Source organism: Varroa jacobsoni, unplaced genomic scaffold (genome assembly GCF_002532875.2).
Source record: "Varroa jacobsoni isolate VJ856 unplaced genomic scaffold, vjacob_1.0 scaffold_1489, whole genome shotgun sequence".
Lineage (NCBI taxonomy): Eukaryota > Metazoa > Arthropoda > Arachnida > Mesostigmata > Varroidae > Varroa > Varroa jacobsoni.
Genome location: NW_019214391.1, coordinates 1 through 17991, shown reverse-complemented (window position 1 = coordinate 17991; position 17991 = coordinate 1). Strand labels below are relative to the sequence as shown.

Below are 17991 nucleotides of genomic sequence, written 5' to 3'. Positions count from 1 at the left end.
CGATCAGTCCGTAAGACTTGTTCAGTGTACGACAACCCCGAAATTGGACTCCTAGTCTGGCTTGAACGAATTAGCGTTCCTGCAGACTCCTTCGTTGGCAACCGTCCCGCACTTGAACAACAGTAGCCGTACACGCAACTGCTTTCACTGCCGCTGCTGATACCCTGATTACTTAACTTCGTCCTCGTGAGCCGAAACCGTTGAGCGGTCGTATATGTTAAAGATTGACGCGTGTGATCCAGACTATGTAACGCAACTTTTGCGTCAGGCCGATCGCAGACGCCGAGCAGTGAAACGACCGATGTTGACTTCGGATGATTTAGTGAATTGAAACTGCTCTGCTTAAGTTGATACTGCTGCTCTGAGTAAACTGAAAAAAGAGAACAGGGGGCAGAACCACTAGGAGCTTGAAAATTGCTTCGGTTGATTCGTCTTCGCCCGTAAATTATTCGCCCTGTTGTGTAAGCATACAATTGGGTGGAGCAGCGTATATCGTTTCGGTGAAGATCCTCCAGGCGAGTGCCGTAAGGACGATTCTCACACTGTGCCAACTGTTCTTTCTGCCGCTGCAATCTTCCAGCAATCGACGAAAAAACTTTTTTTGGTGCTGTCGTTTCTACAAACACGCAATCACACAAATCGGGCAAATCCCCAATCGTCAATGTGGAATCAATGGAATACCCGATTTCCACGTTGCTGCTTTGGTTGCTAATCCTGGTTAGAATTCCGTTGCTCGTGTTGCGGATTTTCTTGCTTTTCTTGGTCCTGTGCTTAATATTATAGCTAACGTTGTTGTTTCTCGTTGTTGTAGCTTTTTCTAGTCTTGTTGTAGTTGTTATTGTTGCTTTTTTTGTCGCGTCGAGAGTGGAGGAGTCGCGGTACTCGCGTGCGGATGACAGTAACAGCTGGACGGCGGCGATGGCAATGGCGGGTTGCTGCGGAGCGAGCCGAGTGCTGATGCTGCGGCGGCTGTTACTTCTGCTCAGGCAGCCCATGGGCACAAGGGACTGGGGCATCGGCGGGGCTCGGCGGCGGTGGCGGCGAGAACCGCAGGGGCGGCCATAAAGAGCTGAAGAACAGTAGGAACGTGACGACAAAAAAGAACACGACCACGAACTAAGTGATGAAGAGGCTTTTGTTGCTGTTGTTGCTGCTGCTGATGTGGAGGAAGCGAAACAAGAAGACCACTTAAAACAAAAAGGTTTCGATTCTGACGCTTTAGATGTTGAACAAGGCGGTGGTGCTGATGACTCAGAGGGGGAGTGCAAGACAAACGGCGACAAAATGCCCGAAGACTCTGTTGTGATTGTTGTTGCTGAAGATGACACTGACGAAGCTGATGACTGACACGGGACACTATGTTGCTGGCAGAGGCTGCACAGCGGAAGGTAAACGATTTGGTACCGGTGGCTGTTCTTGTGATATCTGCAAGAGATCCTGTTGCTGAGCTGAGATTTTGCTTGATTTGGGGAGCGCGTTTTATTGTCGAGTTGACGGCGGCAGCTGTGGATTTCTTTGTTGTAAACAACTTTTGCAGTGACGAAACGAACGTCGGCGGTGGCAGCGGAAAAAACGATGGCCTTCTCACGTTGATGACGCAGACGGTAACCCTGTGCAATGTCGTGCCGGCAGGAGTAGCAGCGGCAGGTTTTAGCTGAGACAATTGTGTCAACATGCGACGGCGACGGTAGACAGCTGCTATTGGATGAACGGCGGCGTTGACGCGGCGGCAGAAGTCGCGAGTGCGCCATGGCACAATAACGGGGGAAGCGACGATGGCGCCCTCACTAGCAGTCCGCCGCTGGAACATCACCTGTGAAAAAAAGCATCACATACTATCAGTTAGGTGATAATATACTATAAATCACGTACGAGTGATACAATCCACGTAATCAATCGTATCGTAAAACAACATGTGTCATCAATTGTATCGTCTGTTATCGTAACGTAAAGCGGCATCAAAATTGTATCTGTCACCAACTGTACCGTACCGATGTATCGTATCTGTCACCAATTGTACCGTAGAATGTATCAATTGTATTGTAGAACAACATCTGTCATCAGTTGTATCGTCTGTTATCAGTTGTATCGTCTGTTATCGTAACGTAAATGTATTGTAGAACTGTTATCGTATTCGAAACATAGACGAATACAGTTGTATCGTTCGTCTGTTATCTTAACAACATCTTCTACGTAATTGTAAACAATTGTAGTGTATCAATCGTAACGTGAAACTACATCAGTCGTAAAAAAAATATCGTACATATGTCATCAATTGTATCGTACGTAAAAAAAACGTACGTCATCAATTGTATCGTACGTAAAAATAACAACATCCCCAACATCCGTCATCAATCGTAAAAAAAACAACATTCGATGGTCGTTGTAGCTTTATTGCACAAAAAAACTAGAAAAACTGCGGTGGGGCGACGCCGGAGGCCGTTCACCGTTCACTCACTTCCATCATAGTACAGGGCGCCAAACTCCTCATTTTTGTTTTCGTAATAGTCCCCGTTTTTGTTTTCGTAATAGTCCCCGTTTTTGTTTTCGTAATAGTCCCCGTTTTTGTTTTCGTAATAGTCTTCTCTATCCGACTCGTAACCTAAGTCTCCGTCGTACTCGTCGTCCTCGTCGTCATAATCATAGATATCCTCGATGTTGGCGTTATTTTTGTTGGCGTCATCGTCATATTCTTCGTCGTCCCTGTTTTCGTGATCGTTGTTTTCGTCATCGTCCTCTCCAGACAATGGTTTCGCAATGGAGTCATCATCGCCAGCACCTGACCCGCTGTCGGACTCATCTTTATCATTACCATCATCGTCCTCATAGCCTTCATTATACTCTTTGCGGACCCGAAATTGAGTTCGACGACTGGGAACAATAGTACTCACGTATCGCCTACCAGCGGCGACGCGCTTCTCAGTTCTCGTTCGTACCCTTTTGTCTTCGTACAGTCTCGAATCTTCATCGTGCAGCCTAGCCTCCGCAGGAACGAAGTCGGCTTCAGCTGATTTTCTGTTTACCGGTCTACGGAGTCTACGTTCCCTGCCAGCATCGTGGCTTACAGACTCGTGATTACCGTCCCGCTCACGGCGGCCTCGAAGACCTGCTGCTGAGGGCCGCGCAAAGCGCTTGAGCCTTCCACCTTCTGCTACTCTCTTACCCCTTAGCTCGTTCTTCCAACCCTCCGAGTGCTCCTTAACTTTTTCCGGCGTGGTCCGAGGTAGCCGCGATGTAGGGCCTGTCGCCCCTGTCGCCAACAAATTCGAAAGCAACGACTGGGCCGGTTTCTGGCCTGAAGCAGTATTCCACTGCACGGCAGGAGGGTTATCATCTACTGCAGGCTTGCCCGCTTTAAGGTTTCCTTCTTGTTGAACAACAGTATCACCGCAAACCCCGCCTATTACACACACTCCAACACCGACGGCAACAACAATCAGTCGCAGCATAGTTGCTTTTAGCTACCACCTGCGTCTACTCACCTCGACTGTCACACGCCACTGTGATAATCTGTAGGAAATACTGGCACTATATATACTTGTATATACATAGAAGGAATAGGATGGCGGCTGGCTGTATTTTGTATTTTTCACAAGCAACAGCCACTAAATCAGTCATATTAAACATAATATGTTGATAAAAAGCACAGCGCTGTGCAACACTCAGGTTTTTCAAGATCAGACCTTACGGGTAATTATTTTTTGTGGTGATCGCCGTTAGTATTATGAATTTTCAGGATATCGATGTAAGGTGGTCCTACTACGAGGCTTGTTTATTTATAATGTGATAGAAACGATGTCGATTTAAAACTAGTTAAAACATAACAGTCCACCGAAGGCTTTACGACGTTCGATCATGCATCTGCCAATACCATGTTCATGTAGAAACGCCTGCAAAGCCACAAGTAAAAAAAAGAAAGTAGGAGAGCTTATTTCTCACAGTTTACTGTTTTATTTGGATCTAATATATACATTTAGGTTCTATACAAGTCAATCTGATTAACTATTAGGGGGTTTCGTACGAAATGCAAAGTAAACTTAATGCTAAGCCAGGAAAATTAGGACGTAGTGTCTGGTGGGGTGAAAGTCTCAGGTTTACATTGGGTTTAATTTTTAGGCTTCGCATGACCAATGACTTTTCACGGTGCTTTTCGATTCGATTTATGCTGATGCCAAAACATTATTGCGAAGGTAGTGTAAAAACATGAATAAAATCACATTTAATTACGGAAGTATGACCCTGTCCGTGGCTACTTTGGGCGAGTCTTTTCGGTGAGCAAATTATTTATGCTAGATTTATGTTTGTTTTATTTGACGAAAATCGTTCGAAGTTCAGCAAACTACCTACCTACGGAAGTGCGCTGAAGTGTTGGTGAAAGCTGAATCAGCATATTACAATGCTTCGTTTTTTGCCACCGAAGACGGCAACCCAGGCCCAAAAAGCATTTACAGCTCGAGATGGGAAGTCAACTCAGGAAGCGGTGTACCCAGTAACAACAAAATTGATAATGGAAATTCGACTTTCGCAATTTAATATCCTAAAAAGCCTAAACCAATGCAAAGAGGTATGCCCAAGAGAAAGAAGAATCAATGACAGGACGCTATTAATGAGAGAAAACAGCAAATGAAGAAAAATTATAAATTGATGACGGTGAAAGACTATGCTGTTTCGTTGCTGTTTCGTTGTTTAATTTAATGTAAATTGATGATAATGAGAGATTGGGAGATTACATCAAATGATGATGAGACGGGAGATTACATCAAATGATGATGAGGCTTTGTTTGGTAAGAAGGATGCTGATTAATAATTGAAAAAAGACACGTTGAAAGAAAAAAATTACATCAAATGATGATGAGACGGGAGATTACATCAAATGATGATGAGACTTTGTTGGGAAGAAGGATGCTGATTAATAATTGAAATTAACACGTTGAAAGAAAAAAAAAAAAAACTAATTTTCAGACCTTTTTTACTACTTGCTTTAATTTCAGACCTTTTTTACTACTTGCTTTAATTTTTTTTACATTAGTGATTGATGAGATCTTTTTTTACTTGCTTTAATTTCCTGATGATGATAATTTCCTGATGATGATGATGATGAGATACTGGGCAGTGCTTCGTTAAGGTTCAGCCTGCTTAATTGTTTTGAGAGAGATTTGCAGGCCTCACTTCATAGGCTCGGCCCGGCAGTGGTTCTATCTAATATAAAGTACACCGTGATGGGCATAACACGATCCTTTATTCTTCCTTGTTGGCCAATTGTCTACGGCCACAAAAATCCGTAACAAAATAAAAACAGTGACGTGAAACCCCGTCACAGCCCACTTATTCTTCACTTTCCTCCGCTCCTGAATCCGGGGTATGTCTCATTCGAGTACGACGGGAATGTACAGGCATCCGACTCGCTGTAGGACGATAGCGACGGTGATGAGAATCGAATCGACGTGGGGGCCGTGCAGGATGCCCACGAACTTTGCGGTTACGTCTTCGATTACGTGCCTTCTCGTGGCCTACTTTCCGGCCGGCATGCCTGGCGACTGATTCGTCATTTAGTGCCGCTGTTCGCTGGCAAGCTGCACCGCTTAGCTTATCGGTAGAAACTTTCTTTACTTTATTGGTATCAGGCGTCACATTATTGGCGGCGTTAGACTCCAAAGGCCACACCTGGTGCCCGACATGCGTTTGGAATTTATCACGGCGAATTCTGCCTCCATAACGTTTTGGTGACGTAGGCTTTTTCACACTCAACTCAACAAACCCCTTCTCAAACATAGAGAAATTCGTGTTCTGGGTTTCCAGTTTCGGTGGTATTGTGGCTGGAGCTGCATAACTGGGTTTAGGAAATTCCGCAAACGACGACGAGTTTACCAATGAGTCGCTGCTGCTGCTGCGCTGAGCAAGAATATCGATTGCATGTTTTCCCGCTACAGCAAATTGCCCCACGGCCTTGTCGCCATCTGCTACAACAGACACACTGTTCGCGACTCCTACAAAGGACACTCCTATACCGACGCCGATCAGCAAACGCAACATATTTCTAACTGCTGCTGGCTACCTCGTCCCTCATAGGCCACTGTAATGATTTCCACAAAATGCTGCCGCTATATATATATATATATATATTCGTTATATAAGGTGTACTATAGCGGTTGGATGAGAGGACAAGAGTTTTCCTCTACCACCGAAGGCTCTGATCAGATATGATTTTGTGGAAAATGACGCGATTCTCAATGACTCAATTTTTTAGCTTGAAAGTTTATTAAATTAATAGTTATTTTTTACAGTAGTCTTAATTAGTACTATTATTCCAATAAGAATTATGGTTATCGTTCCAAAGTAAGATGGTATTATACAACCTGTGCGGAGGGTTTTAGTTTGAACTTAGCCGTAAACAACACTGGGAGTAAGTGCAGAAGTTTCGTGCATGGCCGAGTTTCATGCCGCTGAGTGAATAAGTCATATGAGTAAACTCTTATGACTTATTCACTCTGACTAGATAGAAACGATGTCCAGCTAGGGCAATCGTGTACCTAATACGGTGTACGACTAGTCATCTCAATAGTACTTTGTTCATCCATGCGAATCTGTAAGTACCTAAGGTGAGCGCTGTGTTTGACTTGAAGTTCGCGATCCGTCAACAGGGAGTGCTTGAGCAACTGAAGATTTGTGAAGAAGAAACGTCTTAATTCATAATTAGATCTAAAAATGTTTATTTAGAAACCGCAGGCCAAGAAAACTCGTCGTGTTAACTACATTGAGGTACCCTCGTACCTGCGTAAGGTACAGGTATTTTTCTTGTAGTTTAGTATTCACACAATTCACAAGACTATCTGTTTTAGCTCCACGTAGCAAGTTCGCAGTTAGGAGACTAGGGATCACCGAAGAGTCATTGGATTTCAGTCTATGTGAACGAAGGAAGTCAATGAACCGACTTTATATAAGTAAAATTGTTTGTGAAATTGAGATTATTATTATTATTAAAATTGTGTGATATATATGTGATAAAGGTAGCAGAAATGTCGAATGCCGGACCAGCTATCGCGGCAAACCTGTTACTTGCAATCCAAGATTACAGTTAATAGAATGATGCCCAATCCTACTTAGGAGTCTGTGACGAAAGTATGCAACGTATAATTCTGTCATAAACGTCACTTCAACCGAACAGGGTGTGAATTGAGAATGAAAGTGTATAGCTTTTTTCCTAGGTAACGCAGTATTACGCTAGAATCCTGAGCAATTACCGCATCTCTCCTATTTCGTATGCAATAAAAGGTTACAAATTATAAGGAGGTTTTGTCGCCTTTAATACCAGACCCTAGAGCGGTTGATCCAAATGTGATGTGTTTGTAAAAAATCAATTGTCATTCTGTTTGAAACCTTGCATATGATCCGCGCCAGCTTTTTGAAGCGGTGCTAAAGCAAAAACAATTAAGAATCAGCGACCATTTTCTAAGGTTTGATGCACAGGTCCTGATGATTCGCCTTCAAAACGAATTTAGCAGGTTCTAAAGTTGAGTTCGAATGCTGTGTATCGGTAATATCAGACGATAGTTCTATCAGAAAAAGCCAGAGTTCAGGAGAAAATGGCTAGAGGAGCACACAGCGGGACTTTGTTGACTCTTAAGAAATTACGCGTAAGACCACGTAAACACAAACTTATGGATGGAAGAGTTTGGTCATTCAGTTATTCCGTTGCTAGATCTTTTCTGGTTTTGAATCAAGTTTCTGATCGGTTGTAGTGAAATTGTTTTCTTTTTCAAGTTTTGGGTTTTGCTATTAAGATAGAGATAATTAAAGAAATATTATTCTTCAACTAGTCTTCATGGATTGAAGTAGTCATTGATAATGAAGATTCCCGTTACGACTGCGTCTCTGCGCACAACGCATCGAAGAACGATACGTCGTACTTCGGAATTCTATAGGCCAGTGCCGTGCATTACGGCGGCGGTCAGTACGTTGACGTTCGGGCAAGGGAGATGTATAACGAAATCGATGTCTGCGATCACGCGCTACGGCCCCTGCTTCTTGCTGCTGATCTCCGCTCAAGCTTGTTTGTCACCAGTTTTCGCCGCAGGTCCACCATCGAGACGAACATTTCCATCGCTGGCCGTGTAGGTGAAAGCCGCAAATTGTTCTAAAAAGTATGAAGCGTCCATGCCTTCGGAGCGCCGTTGCAGCACCTGCAGCCCGCCCAATAGGCAACAGTTGGTCTTAGCGACTCGGTGTACTGCTTGACAATGGAATCGCGCGTATCCAAATTGGCCATTTTAGTTCAAGTTCAAACAGAGCAAGAGAACCATCGGCAGATTTTCCGGCGACGACAGAACGCGCTACAATCCCGTCGTCATCTGCCATATCAGAAGATATAATATTCCTTTGCCGACGCAAGACAGCTGATTTAACATAGTTACGTCTAGTTGCATTTGGCTACGTGGGCAGTGATGGTCCGCTGTACTGTCTGTAAGAGACGTTGCTTTTACATATTGTATTGGTGTATGCGAGGGTACATTATGGCAGTTGGAGCCCTCGTTAGTCAGTCACATACTTGTTATCCTAGGCCTCAACATGCTTGGCCTAAAGTCTGTCATAAAAGCGACATCTAAGAATCAGCTGTGGTGATCTTAATATATTTGGCACGCTACGGTTCGTCTTCAAATGGATTGAGAAGTAGCAGATTTTAAAGCAAAGCTGGAGTTGCTACAAAAAATCTTGTGTTCAATGAACTCGGCAACATTAGCATACGATGCAGTCGAGTAAATATATGTGAGCTAAGTTTTCGAAAAATACAGAGCTTTTTTCAAACAACCACAGGGAATGATTTCTCCTGCATTGGTAAGATGGTAAAGCGCTGGCACGGTAGGTGAGTATCTTTGAAGATGCGCGTTTAACTAATGCGAGATGGAGCGCGTGTTTCAATGCTAATTATATTGTTATCATCAAGGTAAAATAGATAAAAAAAAAAAAAAAAAAAGTTGCAGCTTGTAGTATCCAAAAGAAAGTGACGGTGATTTCTTAATAACCTCTACTAGATTATCTTTAAGTGAATCCTTATCGGAACCAGATTATAGGGACTATAACCAAAATCACTATTGCATTATTGGTTTTTCGCTAACGTTGCTTATTCTCTTATCAGTGACAAAGCGATGTATAGGGTTGCTATAATAATAATAACCCTCATCATTATCTTCACTATCTTCTTCATAGTTAATAGTCTTGCCGGTCACCGATTTCATTGTCCGCTTCGTCAAATCTTGGCTCGATTAATGCAAGTTCACAGAGGGAAATTTTACAGCGCCAACATTTAATCTGAAGATCGATGGTGATTCCACACAAATTTTTTTTGTTGACTCTACAAAAGCGCTTACAGATCGGAAGACATTACTCGAGTAACATTGTTAAACGCCGATATAGACGCATATTTTTTACGAAAGTAAAGATCTTGTGTTGTTGATGTATTGAGTAGTTTATCATTCCACATATATATATATATATATATATATCAATCAGTTTAATATGGAAAAATCCGGTTTTCTATGTAAACAACTGTATTATCGTATATTCTGCTGCTCTTCTAGTCAGAGGTATTTTCCAATGCTTGCCGAAAAAAAATTCGGTGTTTGTTTGTCTTTTTTTTTTTCTTGGAAAAGCTTTAAAACTATCCTCACCCGAGGAAGAGTTTGCGTTGACGGTTGAGTTTGTGATGATGATGATGATGATAATCGAAAACAGTAGAAAAAAAATGTCAATTATTGAAGACACTCCAATAATCGCACTCGATTTCATTACAAAGTCTAACATTGGCATAATTTGTTTTTATTTGTAGGTTATAAACACTTCATACCAGCTTAATACAATGAAAACTAAATAAAGATGCGTCGACTACGGACCAGAATATCAACGTTGGAAAAGCTCTAATCCATATTGTTCGTACTTGGTGTATCCTACACAATAATTTAACTAATAATAATAATAATAATTGAATTGAACCTTCAATATATAGTCACCACTATGGTCAAGGCTGTACAGGCATCATTCTGTGTTATTAATTTTGCGGCGCTCGTCTTAATCAATCGAAAGGAGACAGTTCCGTTTATTGGATCGTCTTTGTTATACAAGCAGCAAGGACTGAATCGTACTATTTCACCGGTCATAACTCACACACGCATCTGTATTTTCAGAATTAAAAGGAACCATACCATGACCTACCTCTCTCTGTTCCTAGGCTCTCACAACGAAACGACCCGTGCCAGGGTTTGACCTTAGACCACAATGCAACCCTAAAACGTTGACACTTTGCGATCACGCGGACCTACTTTGTGTACAAATGTTTGTGGAGAATATTGCTTCAATGTAATACGTATGTCACCGCCTTTCTTGAGCTTCTCACGGTAATTAACGATAATTAAAAATTGCATTCTGTGAATGTTTTTCTCTCGACGCTTTTTCCACGTCGGTTTTGTTTTGTGTTCTTTTCTTATTGTGGCAACATGCTTAAACTATGTTATTTTTATCAAAAAGGTGAACTTATAATAATTAGAGGATAGTTTGTGGAGTTCCATCAAAAGGATGGAGGCAATTGACCAGAGAAGTACAAAAACTGCGCACTCGTTTTAGTAGTCTGTAGAATTGCTATAGCAAGTACTTCTGGGACTATCGTATGGGATAGCTCTTCCAGTCGCCGTAAGCAGCATTTAAAAGAATTCTTACTTGTCATCGAGTGCTGCATCGGAAACTACCGCAGTCGTCGGCAAATTAAAGATGATAACCACTGCGGTGAATTTATACGGGTACGTTTATTAAAATCAGCTATTCAGCTTAGTATTGATTATATAAAATCCTGTCCCAACAAGAACGACCACCCTGCTCCTTACCGCCCTAGTAGTTCGTACTTCCTTCCCTAGTACGAACTACTAGGGCGGCAAGAAGTCCCATCGCTACCCATTGGTTGGCACTCCGCTTCACCCTCCCTTAATACGTGGAGTCAGCCGATAACATTTCGTGGTACATATAGTCACCCGGTGCGAACGTCTGCTCATCTGAACCATCTTCGGTGTACAAATTATCATCAAACTTTCTGGTCTTAGTAGGTCTAAGAGTCCAAGCAGCCGATGGATACTCTGTGTAGGGATGGTCGTAGTAATTATATTCAGCCGGGTCGAACGTCCGTCCATCCGCATACTCATATTCATATTCATCAATGTGTCTGTGAGGACGCTCGCATCGACCGCCATGGCCCCTACGGCCACGGCGCTCTTTTCTGCCTAATTTTGTCCCCGGCCAAACATTCTCCGTGGCATCGAAATACTCCGCAGCTGCTTTCAACGACTCGCCTGAAAACACTCTGGGGTCTCTGGCTGTGACGATACGGCCATTATTCTTGTTCCTGCCGCCGCCGCCGCCGCCGCCATCAGTAGTTCTATCGACGCGTGCTCTGGAACGGCGTTTACGCTCCCCGACCAGTGCCGCACTCGAAAGCCACCGCGTTCTCGAAATCCTTTCGAAATTCCTGCGCGGTTCGCGCTTTATCCATTTGGTCGCCAACAACGGTGGCACTAGACTAAATGCACGACGGTTAGCATTTCCCTGTGGGGGAGAACTGGTGGTAACCTTTGCTTCTGCGGAAGGCTGCGGAAGGATCTTCGCAATCTGACCTTCCGATACCACCGTGGAAACGCTATAGGCGCCTTCGATAACCAATAGTCCGAGACCAATGACTAGCCACAACATCGTCGTTTCGAATTGCTCGCTTCTAGGGTTTCAGGTGGTGCTAATCTGTAGTTTTTAGAAAATTCTCGTATTTTATAGAAAAATATCGCCAGTAGTAATGTGCTTGCCTTAGTTAAACTTAGTAAATTAGCGATGAGGTGTTCTAGATGGGGCATAAGGGCGACTGAAGTAATGCCTAGCAGCACTGCTATTTTTCTTAGAAGTACATCCAGAAAAGACATGGTGGTTGACGGTTACTTTGAAAACGGTCAATTAAATTCTAATCCTAAAAATTGCGTGCAGTTTGCCGTTTACAACAGCACCATAGTGGATTTATGATTCTATTAACTGCAAAACTTGATAAAGTTGAAAAGTAGTTGTCAAAAGCAGAAGTTTTTGTTAACAACGCGATGGAAACGAAGTTCATTACTAACTAGTGTATTCGACAGAAGTACTCTATATCCAGTTGGAATTGTGCTCTCCAGATCAGTCTCTGCGAGTACGATCGGTTAAACGATAACTTGCCAACAAAAATCCATTGAAAGCTCGTACATCAATACGTATCGAGTTAAGAACTTTAAACATTGAGCTCTTACGTAGAACAGATAACCTTCGAATCAGTAGATTCTGAAAGATACTGAAAGCTATATGTTAACGCGACATCGCAAATGATTTCGCTTTAGATGGTCACCGTGCCACCACTGATCTAGCTCGGTTTCGCGAGCCACCTTTGGTGACCTTCGCATTAATACCCTAACGAATTGACATCGTTTGCTAAACAACGAAAAGCAGATGGTCATTGCGTCGTATTTGGCCGTACTGGCATAATGCAGCAATTACGAACCCGCCGGTGTGAAACAGTATAATCGAAATAGGTAAATGAACACATCTTACGTAACTTTCTGGACTGGGTTGGAAAATGATCTGCTGCGAATGGCGCGAAATTTCAAAAAATATATATGATACACATATCTAATAGAATTTGTATGATGATATAGGTATGTATGTAAAACTTGTATGAGTCTGCCAGTGAGATCTCATTTCAATAATTTAGTCTGCCTCTGTTTTTCAAACACATAACTACGAGAATATCTGTACACTGTTTAATAACTGCATCAGAACCAATAATAACTACAGGCTTTCTATTGAGATTGTCAGGATTCGCGTGGACGGCGGTCGTAAGGCGGACAGCTTGTTACCCTCTTATTCGAGAGTGGCAAGCTTCAGTTCTAGGTGAAGATCGTGCAAAGCCAGTTTAGTCTCGAGGAGCACGCCAATAGGTTTCCCACAGACCCTCAAATACTTTGCGGCCTGGATACACGTTACGGTCAGGGCAAACAAAGTGGTCAACAGTACATGCGTATATACAGTCGGACTGGCGGAATGATAGAAAATTAAATGTGGGTTTCTTTTGCCCATCAAACATTGGAACCCCTTGATTTCAAATGACTGTGGTTAAATCACACTGTAAATTGATAGTCGGGTGTAGTTTCGCAGGTCGATTTGTTTTTTGCTAGCGTTATATGAAAAAGTTGAATCTATCGCTACGATTCAGGACGTCAACTTAAAGCTTTCGCAAAAGCTTCGAGCCGTAGTTTGAATCTATATAAATGGAATCGCCTGTATGTAAAAGTGACGCCTTTACAGTACTCAAATGAATTATAGCAGTGGCGTCCTGTTCTCCGATGTAAGAATTCGGTATAGTTCGGACCGTACCGAACCGGTAGAGTCCATTGTTGACCCACAGCTACTCACAGAATTCATTAGCGCACGAGCATCGCAACGATTGCACCGGAAGCAGTTAGAAAATACGAGTAATAATATCTGCGAGGTGGTTCATAGACGATTTCTTTTTCTTCCTGGTTCTGAGTTCTAGAATAATAAGAAAGCATAGAGAGGATTGTTTTACAAGAGCCAGCTTGTGTAATGTCAGGAGGGATTATTATCCAAAACGAGGAGCTAGTTAGGGTCAGTGGTTCGATGCCGAGAGAGCGCAACTTTTTGTTCTTTACCAAAAAATTTTTGTAAATATTATTTCACGAGTGATTATTATAAGAGCCCTTACTAACGGTAAGGTAACGTTAGGACCATAACACGGTGCCTTGGACAATTTTACCATTACACTAACCGATTTTCACCAATTGTTTGTTGGTCCCAAAATCTTTCTGAACTCAAATTTGATTATCCTGTTGCTTCCGACTGCGGTCGTTGGGGGTGTTTGGGAAATTTTTCAGCTTGGGATTGCACGCTTCTTCGCCGTCGGGATGGGACATTCCTTGGTCATGAATCGGGTGAAGACGGCGTGAGGTGGCGTGTTCAAAAGGAATGATCGTTAAGAATATATATCCTAAAGAATATTATGTTCAGTGCCCTTCTTGGATTCAGCAGTAACTATCCGTTTGAAGAAAGACAGCGTTTACACAATAGAAGCATAATATAGTTCAATTTATAAACAAACATCGAGATGGCAAACGATCGTCTGCTAAATAGTACCGAAAAACGGTTCTTGCATGATGTAAGATATTAAACATATTGTCATACGTTCTGGGTAGGTTTAATAAACAAAGTACCACTTTAATGATCTCGGTTACGCTTTATAACTTAACGCCTCCTCTATCTAAACAATACGAGCGAGCTGCCAATCTCGTAGGAGGAAAAACGAGCACAACCCATTCACTCTCCTCGTTATTTCTGTGGGGTCCAGTAACCAAATGGCAATTTTCAGTCGAATTCGTACGACATACGCAAACAGCAGTGGCTACCCCTTATGCGATTCAATTTTAGCTGCGTTTCTCATCCTTTATTTCGATAGCATTACTCATGTTAAACGCTAAGGTAGCTATTATAAACCGTGCCGTTCTGTTCTCAAGCTGCGTCTGAAAAGCAAGCTTTCGGAAGTGGGTCGCGCCACTTTTTGAAATATGCTAAGCTACATAGCCAATAGCGCTAATATAACGACGCCAGTGGGATCAAGATATCGCCGTTGCGAAGGTCAAGAATATACTCAGTGTTTGCAACAAATGTCAACGCGCAGAAATATGGCAGAGGCGTACTTCCTCGAAAATAAAGACTGCTTCAACGGTTCTATCTCAATCTATTTTCCTTTTCAATAGTATGAGTAGACCTTCATATTCATCGCTGCAGAAGCTCTCCCTCGAAATGAAGTAAACTACCAGTTGTACTCTATCAGATGTACCTGAACTTCCCTCCTTTAAGTAAACTGACAATTGCATATAAGAGCCTCCATTAGGACTGTGGCCAATGTATAATAGCATTACATTTATGACAAAGAACAATGGGTCTTCTAATGTACTATATGAAGTGTCGGGTATTGTGTACAAGTGTATAAAAACGTCACAGCAAAACAAATACTATATATATGAATAAATGTGCAGGGACTAGTATCGTAAAGATGCTAGTCCTTCGTATACTCTTTACCGTTGCCGTATGTCACAACATTGTTCTACGCCTTCAGTAGGAAAATCCTGGATACAGGGTACTACTACTACACGACATGTTAGCGGTCGAAGAACTCAATCTCTGACTTTCCAGAAACGAATTCCCGTTACATGAGCTCAACTGAAACTCTCCAATTACCGAATGTTTAAAAATGGCCATAGGGTGTAATAAGAAGGACTGTTTCTCGTGTCTACGTGACGTTTATCACATGCCTAGTTCAATCTGTATCCCGTAGAGAACTCTGAGAAGATGGCAATACTTGTTACTACTTGCAACATTTTCATTTAATTTGAGAAACAAAGTTGCCGCCGGATCTCTGCACAAAGTGTGTGGTACTGAGCATTGCCCTAATAATTTATTGATCCTACCCATATGAAATGAACTAGCTAAGTGTTGCGTCAAACGCGAGGATAAAGATGATGGACGGCAATATTTTTAATTTCTAAAAATATCTTTAGAACCTATATTCACACATTTCCGGTAAAATTACAGGAGAGGGAGGGAGGGAGGGAGGGAGGGAGGGAGAGAGAGGAACACAGTCCACTAAACCTATACCTCGGCAAGATAATACTCTGTGCTGGTACTAGTGCTCCTGTTTTTCTATCAGAAAAACAGAGCTGCGGGGCGGACTGGTATGACATTAAACGTTAACTTGACGTCGAACTTTTCGATACAGTTCCAAAATGATGATTGTGACGAGTTACACAAATCAATAACCAACACGAAGAACTATCAGAAGCGTTAAATGAAGACAAAACACAGTAAACGTTTCATTATTATCGTAGTTACTATAACTAATGGCGTTAAACAACACCACTGTAGGAAACACAGAACACAAAGAGTTTTTATTGCCACGTATATTTCAACCTCAACAAGTCTCATGACTCTATCATATGCCTAACCTCACAGTGGAGTGTCACTTCAGTCTTAGGTCCACTACCCTTATCTTTGGCAGTTAATTTCTGATTTAGTTAGAACGACCTTAGGTTGCATACCATCACCTGGTGAGCTTTCGCTATCCTATTGATTCTGATAACCACCTGGCTAATGTCTTTGGCCGTCGATGTTGGCATCGTTTATAAAGGAAGTCGTCTCCGTTCTAGAAGAAATAATTCGCGTTATGGTTTCGTTGGATTGTACAAAGAGAGAAAGAAAACTATGGGAGTCGATCTTTCGACCCACTTACGGACTTCGAAGATCCGTTCTCCTTAGCCTGAAGACTAGGCATACAGGTACAACATAAAACAGGATTTCAGCATTAATACCGTTACAAAATACAACAAGATTGAAAACCTGATACAAATGAACGCTGGTATAAAATGGAGGACTAAGAAGCTTATACCAGCCTAAGACGAGGAACGCAGACACATAATACAGGATTAAAAAATTAATCCAAATGCAATATACAAGGTGTCAACGTTGGCGTCATCTGTGATGGAAGACGCCATCTTTTATGCACGAAAAACTGACATAAGATCGAAATTGATACTTTTTTTTTTGAAATTTCTTTTCTGAAACTGTACTTTAACGTAATCAATTAAATAAATACATTCACTGTGATTAATGCACCTGTGAAACTTTGGGATCTTCCGGCAATTGCGTGTCTACGTGTATGCGCCATAAGCCGAAAGTTGCCGAAGCTTTCGTTCGCTGCATTTAAAACTAAAGTAACAATGCACTGCTCGCAGCTTTCGGCCACCGGCCATCGAAAGCCGAATGTGCTTCCACAGATCAGCCACATCATCGCCCTGGTGGCGGAAGGCAGTAATCATCTAATTTAACAATCACTACCAGTTTGGTCCCCACGCTTGCGGCGATTCCACCTCACGCCGCGATTGTTTTTTCATGCTCTTTCATGCGTCTGCTGGCCTATTTTGCTTTGGCCTGCCTGGTCGTCATGGTCAGGTCGCTTGATGTATTGATAAGCCCAAAAACGCCTCTTTCGGATGAGGATCTCTAGAGTTGATTCAATTGGCGCATTCGTCTCCGTTCCCAACAGTGCCAAAGCTGGAGAACTAGAATACGAGGCTCGGGATGTCTTTACGGCCACCACCGAAATCGGCGGTTTACGCAGTAACATATAACAGCAAGAATTGATTATGCAGCTGTCATTCCTGAGGCTTAGCGCGTGTTCCGACCGATAAGAAACGCGAAGAAAACTTGTATACGAGGTGGACTGTACTTGAAGAATATCATTGGTGATATCTCGACGTTTTGTAGAAATTAGTTGTGCAATTTTCTTCTGTACGTAGAACGCGTTGAAAATAATGTTGACATTAGTTACAGATAAGGGCCAACCGATAAAATATCTAAGTTGAACTTGTTTGTCGAGCATTATTCTATATGTAACTAGAATGGCCTAGGATGCAAGACTACATATCGATACGAACACCGAATGAAGCACGTCTCGGAAATGTTGCTCCCATTGGAGAGGTCAACGAAATGTAGCCGGGTGATTACACCTCGCAGCGGCATCCACTTCTGATGAGTGCTCGTGGCCAGTTTTTAAGTCGTGAAGTTTCGCGAAGCTGAAGTTACGATGCTTTTAGTTTACTAATAACGCATTTAAGTACCTCTGTCCATACAAGTATCGATGTATCCAGCGGCCACGTCGCGGTTGCTTGCTTTTTTTGCGAGCCTACAACTGACGATGCCTGTCGTTTTTCGGTAATATTGAGGAAATTACAATAAGCTTAGTGGATAAAGATCTTCCTTTTAAAAAAAAGTTTCGTTATGCAGCAAGTTATTGTGTAAATTGTAAAAATGGCAACCAGTCTATATATATTGTTTTTGTACATGAATATTTCTGTTGTGTCTTGATTGGCT

The 17991-nt window shown here is 42.3% G+C and overlaps 1 long non-coding RNA gene across 1 annotated transcript; it reads left to right on the top strand.

Annotated features, from left to right (window-relative positions):
- The first annotated feature begins 7567 nt into the window (after positions 1-7567).
- LOC147752119 (uncharacterized) lies at positions 7568-13098 on the top strand. The gene is made up of 3 exons (XR_015314979.1): positions 7568-8860; positions 9824-10388; positions 12865-13098. It is a non-coding gene; the product is annotated as an uncharacterized LOC147752119 (long non-coding RNA).
- Positions 13099-17991: the final 4893 nt, after the last annotated feature.